Here is a 12,590-nt window from a genome sequence, read left to right on the forward strand (position 1 = left end):
TTAGTGATTTTGATTGTTATTGCTGCCTAATTAAATAAACTCGCATTACAGAATGATGAATCTTCTCAAGGAACAGGACTAAGCTAGCGTTAGGGGACGAGAAAGCGGGGAGAGCAAGCGGCCCTCGTTTTCCACTCCTCTACCTAACATTTCATTTCCTCCTCCTCTCCCACCCCTTTGTGCCGCTGCTAAGGTTAATCATTACATATGGTTCTTACTTCTATAAAACCTGTTGAATACTACTTACTCATGCAGCATTATGTAGACGTATTTCACAGCAGCCATATTTAGGGCCAAACTAAGAATATTTATAATGCAATAAACAAAATTACTCGATTCTGATTGGACAAGAGTACAATTAAATTCCAAATTGTACTCTGTAGAGTCCCAATTAAGTTGCTCAATTTTTGTTGAGCGTGTTATAAGCTTTACAAATCGCACAATCTTCTCGTATGCAATTCTGAATTTATAGGTACTCGCAATGTTTTGAAAGTTCTGAAAGTTCTGAAATTGGACTCGCCTCACACGACCTCGTGGGAAAACTACATCGAGTCATGCCAGAAACTTGTAACTTTTTTCTGATAATACAATTAGTTTGTGCGTAACGGGACCCGATGTAACAGAATGCTTCACTTCATGAAATGTTTAAACTCCTTCCAGAAACTGGATTCTGTAAACCTTGATTTACACAGAAAAGGTGGTTTCGTTTTGTTACCATATGTAAACTGAAATAGCCGAGATGCGCACGAGCACGATTCTAGAGCACAAAGCATGATGAGAAATCAATGCCAATGAATATTTGGAAGGGAAAACTTGGGGGGTTCCTGATCCATCGATGTTTAACTAAAGAGTGTCTAAGTGAGCTTGTAATCTAAATTTGAACAGAACCATGAAAAGAAGTTTGGCGCACCTATTTTTACAGATAACACATCATTTGTTTTATTTTCGATAACATGTAAGCAACTAGACCGATATTCTTTCTTCTAAAGTATTTAGGGTCAACAACTCTAACTCAGGTTTTGTTACTCAGAGTTAAGTTAATTTTAAATCCTTTTTTTTCTTGATTTCCTATACCGTGGGCGGATCAAGCGGGAAGTTCGTTCAAACCCCGCCCCAATCTTCGATCACATCCCACACGTACTGCATGACATACTGTAGTAGAAGTTGATACAATTTATTTTCTTTCGTCAATAAAAGTTGCTTTTTTTAGTCATTCCAAATCATGAGTCGTAACACGATATGATAAAAAAAAGTTCAGTTTACTTCTTAAGGATTTTACATATAACGTACACACCTAATTCAAAAAATCGTTGTCATCGCCAAAGGCGATAGGCAATAGGAGATAGGTGAAAAGCGATGGGGGATATATGTCATTCCAAGATCCAAGAATAGCTGGAATGACTTGTGTTTCTTCTTCTTATTCTCGTCAAGAACATGGACTTTAGTGTTGAGACTGATTCGATGTTCTTTGTATTCAACGAAACCATTTCCATGTCGGAATGACCTATCGCCTATCGCCTTTGGCGATGACTACCTTTTTTGAATTAGGTGTATATATATATATATAGCCATGTCTTACTGAATGCTAGGTTCTTAGCGTATTACTTTACTAGTATAGATAGTTAAAGACAATTATTCTGTCATTGCATGTGTACACGAAAAAGAGAGATGTATTTGGTACAATAGTAGTTGTGAGTAAGATTATGAGGAAGTATAGATATTTCATATTGATTATGTATACATGTGAACATGGCCAATGGTCATGCAACTGCAAGTCTTTACTTAAAACTTCCATTATTAAGCACGAAAAGACTTTTAAAAATTTTAATCTTTACGTTTTTTTCTTGGATATTTTGAGGATTTTCTTCGTGACTACTTTGACGAAATGTCAAGAACTATAAAGACTAATCCAGTCGGCAGCCCCATTACTAGCATTGCTGCATATGTAACTACGCAGTTACAATGCGTGCCTGCCTGACAAGTCTGCATGACCGCATATCCGATGCTTGATGTCGTGCGTTCGGTTTTATCAACAACTTTAAACAACCACACAGGAAAATCAAGTTCAAGCTAACCCAAATAAATGGTATTCGGCGCAGTGCGTTAGTACAAGTCGTAGAAGTAATGACGCTGGGAATGTTTCGGAAATCTGAATAGCAAATATAGTAATTTTGTCTTGACTAAGCAAAGCTAATGGCACCTGACACGATCAAATAAGCTTATTTTGGATAGAGACGACTTATAAACAGCTCGAAATGGATACAGCTAAAAACACAGATAGAAGCTTAAAAACATTCGAGAGGGATTAATGGTCGTTAATGTGTTCATTTTAAGTTTAGTGTTGACATGTATGCACTTTATGCTTATGATATAGTTCGAGTAAGGATTTTTCTCTTTCTTTAACAAGTGCAATTTTTTTAATTTTCACGGTCGATTTGTAAATCTTAGTGTGGGGTTATTTAATTAAGTAAAACCAATCTTCCTTTTCTTCCTTTTTCTTCTTTTCTTTGTGTCTTTTTTTCTATCATCATTTTTTGTAATATTCACCCTTCCGCATGTTTTCGAAAATAAACACGCGCCAGGTTTTGCTACGCTTAATCCAATTAGCCCGAGCATGTCATCAGTATTTGAAAATACTTTCACTGTTTGACTCTAGTTTTCAGATACAAACGCTTCCTTTAGCTTCCCTCTTGTCTGTCAATATTTAGGTTAGCTGGTCGGATGTTTAGTATAATGCTAGAGCGGCTAATTCTGGAGGTCAAGACTTATTAAGCATCTTGCAAACCATAACACAAGCCACTACTGGTAAACATTTGGAATAAAGCCTTCCGGACAAGTATTTTGTTATGGCAATATTGTATCTCCAAATCATTCACTCAACTCATACTGTAGGAAATCTCATAAATTGTTTATTTTAAAGCCGTAGGATATTCTATCAATTATTTTTTTTTGTAAAACCGATAACTTTGAGCAGGTTAAACAAACCAAATTCAGTCGTTGACCACGTACGTTCCATTTCCCTGAGACACACCTAAAATGACAATCAAATTCAACGCTATCTTGAAGCTGACTTTGCCCTGATTTTTGAAAAAATTATATCATCCATCTAAACTGTTGAAAATTTCTATAGAATTTCTCTTTCTTTTAAGTGCAATAATGAGTCGCCCACAATCTTTACGTAAACTTTGATTTTAATCAATACTGTGTGTGTCAGCTTCATGATTACTTTGCGAAACATGATCTCTTTACCTATCCAAATATATACATATATATATTGTCATTTTTCGTCTATAAAAACCCTTTTACCGATGTGATTATCGCTTAACTAAACTACACTACAATAAACGCCTTTTAGCCGCTTGTAAATGGTACTTTACTCAAATATTTTCTTTCTGTTAAAACATAGCAGAGATGTTGACACGAAAGAGCTTTTCGGGTCCACATAATTACTGCCTTGAGCGTTGTGGTGGTCAGATGTTTGTTGGCGGCATTTTATGATTAAAGTTAGGATACTTTTACAATAAAGAGGATATGGCAAAAGAGAGACGTTAATCGAGATTACAAAGTAGCTCAGTTTTAAAACGAATTTAGTGATAGAGGAAGATAGAAAGAGATTTAACTGGAAATGGATAAAAACTGATAGGTGGTTAATTTTGAGTTTGCCCTCAAGCAGTTATCCCTCTGGAACACTAGCACTTTTCTCACTCCTGGAAATGATCTGAAATAAAGATTTATAGGACGAAAAAGGAAAAAAATTATTAAAAAAAGAGAAAGAAAAAAGATTTTTAAAAAAACTCATTTTTTTAACTAGCTAGTTTTCTCGGCTAATACGTCACTAAAAACGTTTTCATTGAATAAAATTAATAAAATAAAGTAAATATTAAAGATAATACAAAATGGAATGAAGTAAAGCAAAATTGTCCGGTGTCAAAATATCGGACGAAGATCTTAAAAAATTATAATTTTTCTGGCAAGTTTTCCATGAAGCTTTATGGACAAAACTTAACGTAAATGCTATCGCATATCGTACTTCATTTCATATGATTTAGCCTGAACGGTTTAGAAAAGAAATCAGTCCTGGTGCAAAAACATAATGATGGACTATATTTCAATACAGTGCTCTATATCTTTCTAGTTTTTATTTCTTTTAGTTTTTTCCACCTCTCCTATTCCCATTTATTTATTTATCCATAAAACGTAATAGTAGAGAAAAAAGTGGTTAGAACGTATGTCGTGGGACTTGGCGTACTGTTTGTGATGACGCTTAGGTCTGCACTGAGCAGTTTTTGCTGATCTTTATTTCATTTCCACAGTAGGGTTATGCAGCCAAGGCACTGAGAATGGATACTACGATCATCTTTATTCACCCTCTGTATTTTTTCCTTTTGTTGGTTTTTCTTTTCCTTTTTTTTTTTTTTTTTTTTTTTTTTTTTTTTCCTTCTTCTTCTTCATCTTCTTCGTCGGTTATCTTAGGATCTTGACCCAGCTATAACTACATAAAACTCAAAATAAATGAAAAATCGTGCTACTCAATAGAATCAAGGAGTCTTCTTAATTCGATATTCAGTGCATCATTGAGCCATTAGCGATTTATTACCATCAACCATCACACGCCTGCCGATCAGTTTTGATTGAATCGATTTTTCAAGGGCTCAAAGCTGTCGAATTTGACCTCACAGAGACTGTAGTAAATCATAAAATGGTGACACCAGAGACTCATAGACTAACCATTTCTTTGATTAATTATTTTGGTACGTATCTGTGTATGGTCATATATATCTATCTTGACTTTGGAGTGGAAAAAATTGATAATATATACGTAAATTAATGCTTTCTTGTTGAACATCGAGACAAAACCATGGGATGGGTTAATGAGGCACTTGAGCTTCGGTTCTCCTGTTTTCCTCCCTCCGTAAAAATCAACATGTGAGTCGATCGTTGTGTGCATAGAACAGCAAATGTAGTGGTAGTGAGGTGAGTGATAGTAGGCCCACATCAGCAAAAGCTGCCAAAATAATCAGCCTGCTCTAACAAATGAAAATTAAATATATTTTTAAAAAAGGCATGTTCCAGATGGTTGCAACCAGAAAAGGAGGCCAGGGGGAACAGCGTGTACCGAGGCCGGGATTAAAACGAGTGAAGCTAGCTAGTGGAAGAACATTGTTTGAGGGATAAAATAAATGTGACTGATGAGTTGTAATGCAAAAAGAATATAAAATAATAAAAAAAAGCAAAAGATAACAGTAAATATGTTCTAACGATACTAACAGAAAATGGGAAAAATGAAATGGGATGGGATTAGATTAAATAATAATAATAAATAATAATAAATCTTTATTTATCCTCACTAAGTATGATAGCACACAAGTGCTAGTTTGAGCGAGTTAACAAGTAGATTATTGGAAAAACAGAAATCCTTAACACTATTTAACGAGTTTGGATCTAAGAAAGAAATAAAGTAAAATGATACTAAAATAAATAATAATAAGAGATAAATAAAGCCTATAGTTATAGCCTATATAATTCAACATATTAACAACTAATGAATTTTATATGGGAAAATAAGAGATAATTTTAGTTTTTGCGATGGGTTTAAACAGTATATGAATGATGCACAATTATAAACTGTAAAATAACTGATTTTATGACGAGGTATAAGTTTTGCAAACATTTTTATTTTCTTGTAACGCTACATGCATGTGCAGATGTTTTAATTTTTTTCTATAAAAAATACTAAAATATTAAAAATACTGTTTTTTTGGCACATCTTGGCGGCAAAGCGGAACATCTCAGTAGTGGAAGCCAAAACCAACCACCATATTTTATTTCTTTCAGCCAAAACATCTTGTTTTCCAAAAACAGAATACTTTTCGTTACATGTACTTTCACTGTTAATCCGTGGTAGCAATGCTTAATTCACACTCCAATATTTTTCACAATGCTATATTTTGAAAAAGGCGTCATATGTTTATGCTGTTGATACATTAGGAAGCCATACTATCCGGCCAATATACCATAATGAATATTTAGCTGGGTAACATAAGTTATACTGATACTAATTGCAGGACAAACCCAGATTATTTGAAAAATTCTAACCGAGTTGCATGGCTTTGAACACTCTCAGTATGGTGAACAGAAAAAAATTTTTGTTAGACGTATGTGCCGTTATCATCCAAATTTGTAGGTGCATGTGTGACAGTGTGTGCACCATTGGATCTACATTAGTGCTAATGGTAAACGTGAGACTATACACGTACAGTGATCTGGGTGCCAATTGCTATCAGGTTAATGCGGTTTTCTGTCCTGTCATGCTGATCTTTTCACTAGCTACGCGATATAGTCTTTCAGTTCGCATTTTTGACGGAATACGAAGTACCTTTGTTCGTAACATCTAAACAAAACAAAAGCAAAGAACACAGCTTAAGCAAGAGACAAAAAGTAACTAAATATGCTTTCTTGTTTTAACTTCTGTTCTCCAAATGACCCTTTCCTGGGCACGAAACAAGTCATTTTTTTATGAAACCTAAGATCGGGTAATTAATTGTGCTCTTTGTTTAACTTCTCTCGCTCACGCATGCATTTCGCCAGTCTAAGTGTTTGCATCGACCAGTATTGAGTGTAGCTCCTGACGTAGATGCAGGATTAAAGCAATCTACCTCAAGATTAAACTTGAGAGAAAAAAGACGAATGAAGATAAAAATTATTGAAAAAGTGAATTGATAATAGTAATAATAATAATAAAGAAACAACAGAGAAACAAAAAAAAGAAGTTCCAAGTCTATAAATGCTTGTGGCAACAGACTCTTAAATACCTGTGTGTTCAGTAGCATGGACTAACTAGCTAACCGAAGGTGGCAACCGTGTGTGGGTAATAAATCTTCTTTAAGAAGTAGAACACTCTTTTTATCATATGTATCAAGTATTAAATACTTAGTTTTGACAATCCAAAGATATGTTAACTTGGTTAAAGGGAGAAATCTTTCAAGAGTAGCTTCAGTAGTACGTGTGGGACATTTTACAAAATGCACTCGAGTATCGAGGCTCGGAAGTCTGACTTGCACTTGTTTAATCGATGATCAAAACTAAAGTTTCATGGCATAGTAGCCTAATGTGAGGCACTCAAAAACCAAACTGATCTCTAACAATAGAAACATGGCTCTCTTAGTTATCAATAACACTCTACAAGGCTTTGACAGTAAGTCAGTAGAACTGAGCAAGGGATAGAGTCTCTATGGTATTTCTCTATGTCTCATTTGGATCACTTGGGCGACTGCTGTCGTCGTGTCATTTCAATAAACTTGTGTTGAGTATTTACAGTGTTTGGTCGTAGACCACCAGTGCGGTAGAGTGCTTTTGTTTAAGTGAACAGGTACTTTGAAATAAATGGCTTTCTAAATGCTTCTAATTTATCGAATTTTTCAAGTACTGATTAAAGTAGAAGGGCCTTGAAAGAAAAGGTCCGTGCTTTTTAGTGCTGCACTGACATAGAGCAGCACGAATCCAAGTCACGAATCCAAGTTTTTTTTTTTACGTTTTGAGAATGTGGGTTAATATAATTGATTAGACCTCAGTGATGATTTAAATAAGTTAGTCACCACTCGGCTGGGGTTGAATAGTTTGATATACCGTGATGAAGGAGCATATACAAACACACACTGACTGTGACGATCAAGTTAGCTCTTCGTAAACAACGAAGAAAAAACAACAATGAAATTTTATGTAAATAAGCAAAATCTTCGATTTTTCTTTGTTTTGTCGTATTTTGTTTTTCTCTTTTTGTCGTATATAAACAAGTAAGCATTTGTATTTTCTATATCGGCCACCTTAAGTGGTATGTTATTCGCTCACTTTACGTAAAAAAAACAACCTTAAAAAAACAACCTTATCAATGTTTTTTTCTGTGTTGTGACCATTTTGTGAATACGCAATCTTTTGGAGATAAAATTTTCCATAAGTCACAGCTTGTGCGCGTGTGCGACAAATCAACTTCTAGAACATTCGCATTATCAAGCTTATTATTAAGTTTTTGTTGTCAAAAAAATCTCAGTAGGTTTGTTAAATCACACAAAGCAAAATAACTTTTATCAGTGTTTTTTCATCTCGCGCTACATGAATTGACAATCGATTAAACAAGCTAAAGTTGTCCAACTTGTTTTGCTCGCCCAAGGATGATAGAAACACACGTACAAACCATGGACCAAAGCTGTCCCATAACTCTTCATACTATATATTCAATAAACTCGTATGCTATTATAATATTCAGATTATCCACAAAAAACGAAAGGCCAATTTTCCACAGAGCTTAATTAATCACCAGCTGGTATAATTCAGATGCTCTCTTCTGTTTTCTTAAACGATTTTGCAACTTAGTTCAAACTTGCTATTGTTGCTCTTCTTCAAAACATATATGAAAATTTCAAATTTCATTGTTACAAGCAAAAAATAGGCGTGAGTGAACGCGTGTCTCTTGGCATTTTGATAGAATATTTAATTTTTTTATTGAGTACACTACTATTACGACATGTTCGTTCTTATTCACCGACTAGAAAGTGCTCTACATCTCTTTTTTCATTCTAAATTTCATTTACCGAAATTTTTAGTGCTGATGGCGCGGGTGCGTTTCTGAACCAGCTGCCGGCCGCCAATCCGTTGCAAATTGGCAGAATTAACTCCCAGACTAGGTATTTGTGTTTACCGGCTCAAACCGTTACAGCACACTTTCAAATTAAACCAGCAACTGCACGAAAAGACGCTACTTAACTAGCTTATTCAATTGATATTCATAATGTGCGGCGCTTTCTCTGTTCCTCTCTTGTTTTCAATTTAAATTAACAGTTGACCAACCAAACTAGTCTATATCGAAAAATTATTAGTGAGAAACGCGGTGAAACAATGAATAATCAAATAAGAGCGGGCTTTATCCTCCTCGTTGGCAATTTTCTTCTATTTTTAATTATTTGTAATAATAGGAAGGTGTAAAATTTATTGTTTTTGTGCGAGGAACTTAATTTTAAAGGCGAATTATCAACAGAGACATCTTTTTGAGGAACACGAGCGAGACGCTTTTTCTCAAGTACTTGATCATTTTTAGTTCTAAATGATTTAAGCTCTTAGTTAACAGAAGTCTTAAAGGTGCCATTTTGCTCTAAAGAGAGTGATATAGTTGTACTATTCAGTCCCTAAACTACTTTTCAACTAATAAATGATTAATTTAATTGGCTTAAACAGAGCTCTTTACCTCTTCTAGTCGCTTACTTAACACTATAAACGCTCGTTAACATGACAAACTCTACCTTACATAAGATAACATCTTCGCTCGCATAGAATGGTACCTTATCTAACCAACGGAGGCCAACTTCTTGACTTGAAAGCTTCACTTTGTCATAGACGACTTACCTCAAAACACAGAACAACACAAGGGGGCTGGGATTCAGTCTTAATTAAAGTCTTTTATTACTAGCAAATCATTCTTAACAGACCGATTTAAGACTTCCACTTTAATGAATATGAATTTCAGTTTTTAATCATGAATTCTAAACGAGATCTGAGAGCAAACCATCACTTTGGGCATAACTGTATTTTTATATCTTGAGTCGGTTGCAATTCTTGAAGTCTCGTCTGGACTGCCAAACGACTGTCTTTCTAACCTGCTGTCCGTCTTGGCGATATTTACTTTATCTAAATGAATAATTGTACATTAAAGAAGTATTTCAAAAGTATTCCGAGAGATCATTTTTTACTTGGCGCAACTGATGGACAAGCTGAAGTCTTATTGGAAGCTGTTTATTAGACTTCTCTCTAAACGTAGAACAGAGTGTCTAATCGTATTATCTGTGTCAATATTAGCCAAATATTTGTCGGCAAAACGGAATTGTGGCAACCATTTTGGGAACTACAATTTGAATACGATTAGAAGTTATTTGTAAAAAAGGTTCAGCGTGGTTTAAGCAACTGGTATCAGACAACTTTAATTCAGCGATTTTTCTCCAGAAAGGATTCAATTTAATGAATAAATAATTTTTTGTTCAAAAGTTTAAGTCTTTTGTAATTTCCAGCTCCAGGCAAGCTTGTCATTCGTTAAAGACTAAATAGAAGGAAAGACGTTATGGACTAATTGAGGGGGAAACTCGAATTCGCCTTTAGGTTAGACCGATAATGGTTTTATAAAATGCCCCTCAAATGGTTCCTGAGCAAGCCGTGCGGTTGCTTTGAGCATATTACTTTGAATAAAAATCTATGTCGATTCTTTTGATCCTCTAACTGATAAGATAAACAAATCTCAAGAAATATCAGTGCAGAATTTCAATTGAGCATTTAAAATGTCTTAAAGCCGAAGCCATTTTTCTGCCGAGCCCAGTCGTATCAAAGTTACTTTCAATACTTGAACACCGATATCAAACCTTTATTACATTATTAAAACGATCTGCCAAAAGCTAACCGTTTTTGCACCAAGAAAAACTTTCCAATGAAAAAGTTCGATTTAAATTGTATGAAAATGCTTTTGCATGTCATATCTATTTACACAAAATCCCCCCCTTAAATTTACACTTCAAAGGCGCTAAGAAGTTGTGACTTATTGGCAAGATCATGCGGGCAATATGTTTGGAAGTCGATTACCAAAGGGAAAGATAAGATGAAAATGTCATATTAATGCTGATATTAGTCATTCTAAATGCGAGATACAAAATCATGAAACATAAACAGTGTGTCTGAGGGAGCCAGTAGGATAGCCTGTACGACATTTGGGTCTTATCGGTTTCGACGTGAAACAGTCCAGCCCTCAAGGCAATCGGAAAATACAAGACATGGGTTTTCTCTTGTAAGCTATTATGAGCGCCTCTTCTTGTCGTCCGTAAAATGATATAAAGAAACCTTTTAACCATTCCAAATAGAGGGGAGAATGAACAAAATCATCTGCACTTCACTTTTTTAAATTCATTTGGCAAAGAGTTTTTTTGTTTCATTATTTCGTATAGAATTTTTCTAGTTAACTTGACGCTATTGTTTTCGACAACCTGCCATAATGGTAACTGTCCGCAGTTAACGGTGCTTTTAGTTTCAAACTATTCCTTGTATTCAAACCCAATTATCGTTTTCAAATTAGTGGGGAAAAATTAAGAGGACTCCCTGAATGAAGTCGTACACGCTCAGTGAATAGCGAAAGAGAAGTTTTGACGGACTAATCAAGTATTTAAACAGACATTTTTATCATTTTGATATCGAGTTAAGTTTTTAATCAATTTTCCTAAAAGGACCCGGCTTCTATAGATGAACATTTTTCCGGAAAGAAAAGAAAATATCGTTAGAGGAATCAAATAATACTAGATAAATGGCGAGTCTTACTGACAGGCTCAAGTCTTTACAGCTTGGTCATGTTCTTATGAAAAAAGTTGTTTTCAATTTGTTTATATTGTTACTCTATTTATATTTTTGTAATTTTCTTGTAACTTTTTTTTTTTTTTGTATGTATCTTTAGGGGGGAGTGATCGAATAGAGTTAGCTATTCATAAATCCACCAATGTCTTCAATACCATGTGAGTCAATCGCTCTTATAGCCGACACAGTTCAAATCACCTTCAATGACAGACCAATTTTGTTAGAATTGTAAATTATTGCAGTGTTTATCGTAAACCGGTGAGCAGGTGAACAACTCAATCGTTTTAAGCTCACTAACAAGCCAGTTTCTAGTTAGCAAATGGCTTTTCGTTTAAAGCCAAATGATAGGAAATGAGATTTCTTTTCCTCGTGATAGGCGCTTTTAGTTGACTTTTTTGACAAATTTGTCTTTGAAGAAAAATTATCCTTGGTAATGACTACGAATGTGTAAATGCTTCTACTTCTACGCTTCGAATGTTTGCTTTGAATAACCTATTAGCTTTCAAAAGAAAAAGCAGGCTCTCTTTTAGACGTAGTATTTGGGGAGTGTAAACAATAGCGTTGTACTTTTGATTAATTTTGCTTTATTAACAGGGATAATACCATCAGTTTTACAGACAAAGGACCCAGGCAGCTGCAGCATTTAAATTTAAGCTCCGATGAGTTTTCATTTGCGAGAAAAAGACGAAAGAAGTCTGTTGTCAGTTTGAAATTAAATACGCCAAATCTTGATTTCGACCTCAAAGCACTTAGAACTCGAAAATAACTCGCATTTACGCTCCAATTTACAGATTCAAGTGCCAAAAGTGAAACACAATTAGCCAAACTCCCCTCTTCAGCAAATTCTAAACAGCACGTTGCTAATAATTAAATCTTTCATAGGATTTTTTTAAATTTTGAAATAAGTTAATTTTCATCGCGCGTTAGTTTTTCTGTGTTTCCTGAGCATTGTTCTGAAGGTCAGTTATTCAACTTCTTTTTCTGAGCCAAAAGAGCTAGTTTATATCAAAACTAATCTTTGTTTAAGGCGGAAGGATTTGCTGTTTCAATGCTGGAGGTGGATTTCAAAAGATTGAAGCGAAATAAAGGCCAATGAATTGGAATATAGATTGTTCAGTAGGAGGCCCTAGATGACGCTCTCTCCGTAAGCTAGTCTTTCATAGTTGAACTGAAAACAGTGTATCGAGTTTATCTAAAAGCCAGCGGGAGGCTTG

The sequence above is a fragment of the Actinia tenebrosa genome, unplaced genomic scaffold (assembly GCF_029948245.1).
Source record: "Actinia tenebrosa isolate PJP-AT-01 unplaced genomic scaffold, QUT_ActTen_1.0 PGA_scaffold0__85_contigs__length_37466705, whole genome shotgun sequence".
Lineage (NCBI taxonomy): Eukaryota > Metazoa > Cnidaria > Anthozoa > Actiniaria > Actiniidae > Actinia > Actinia tenebrosa.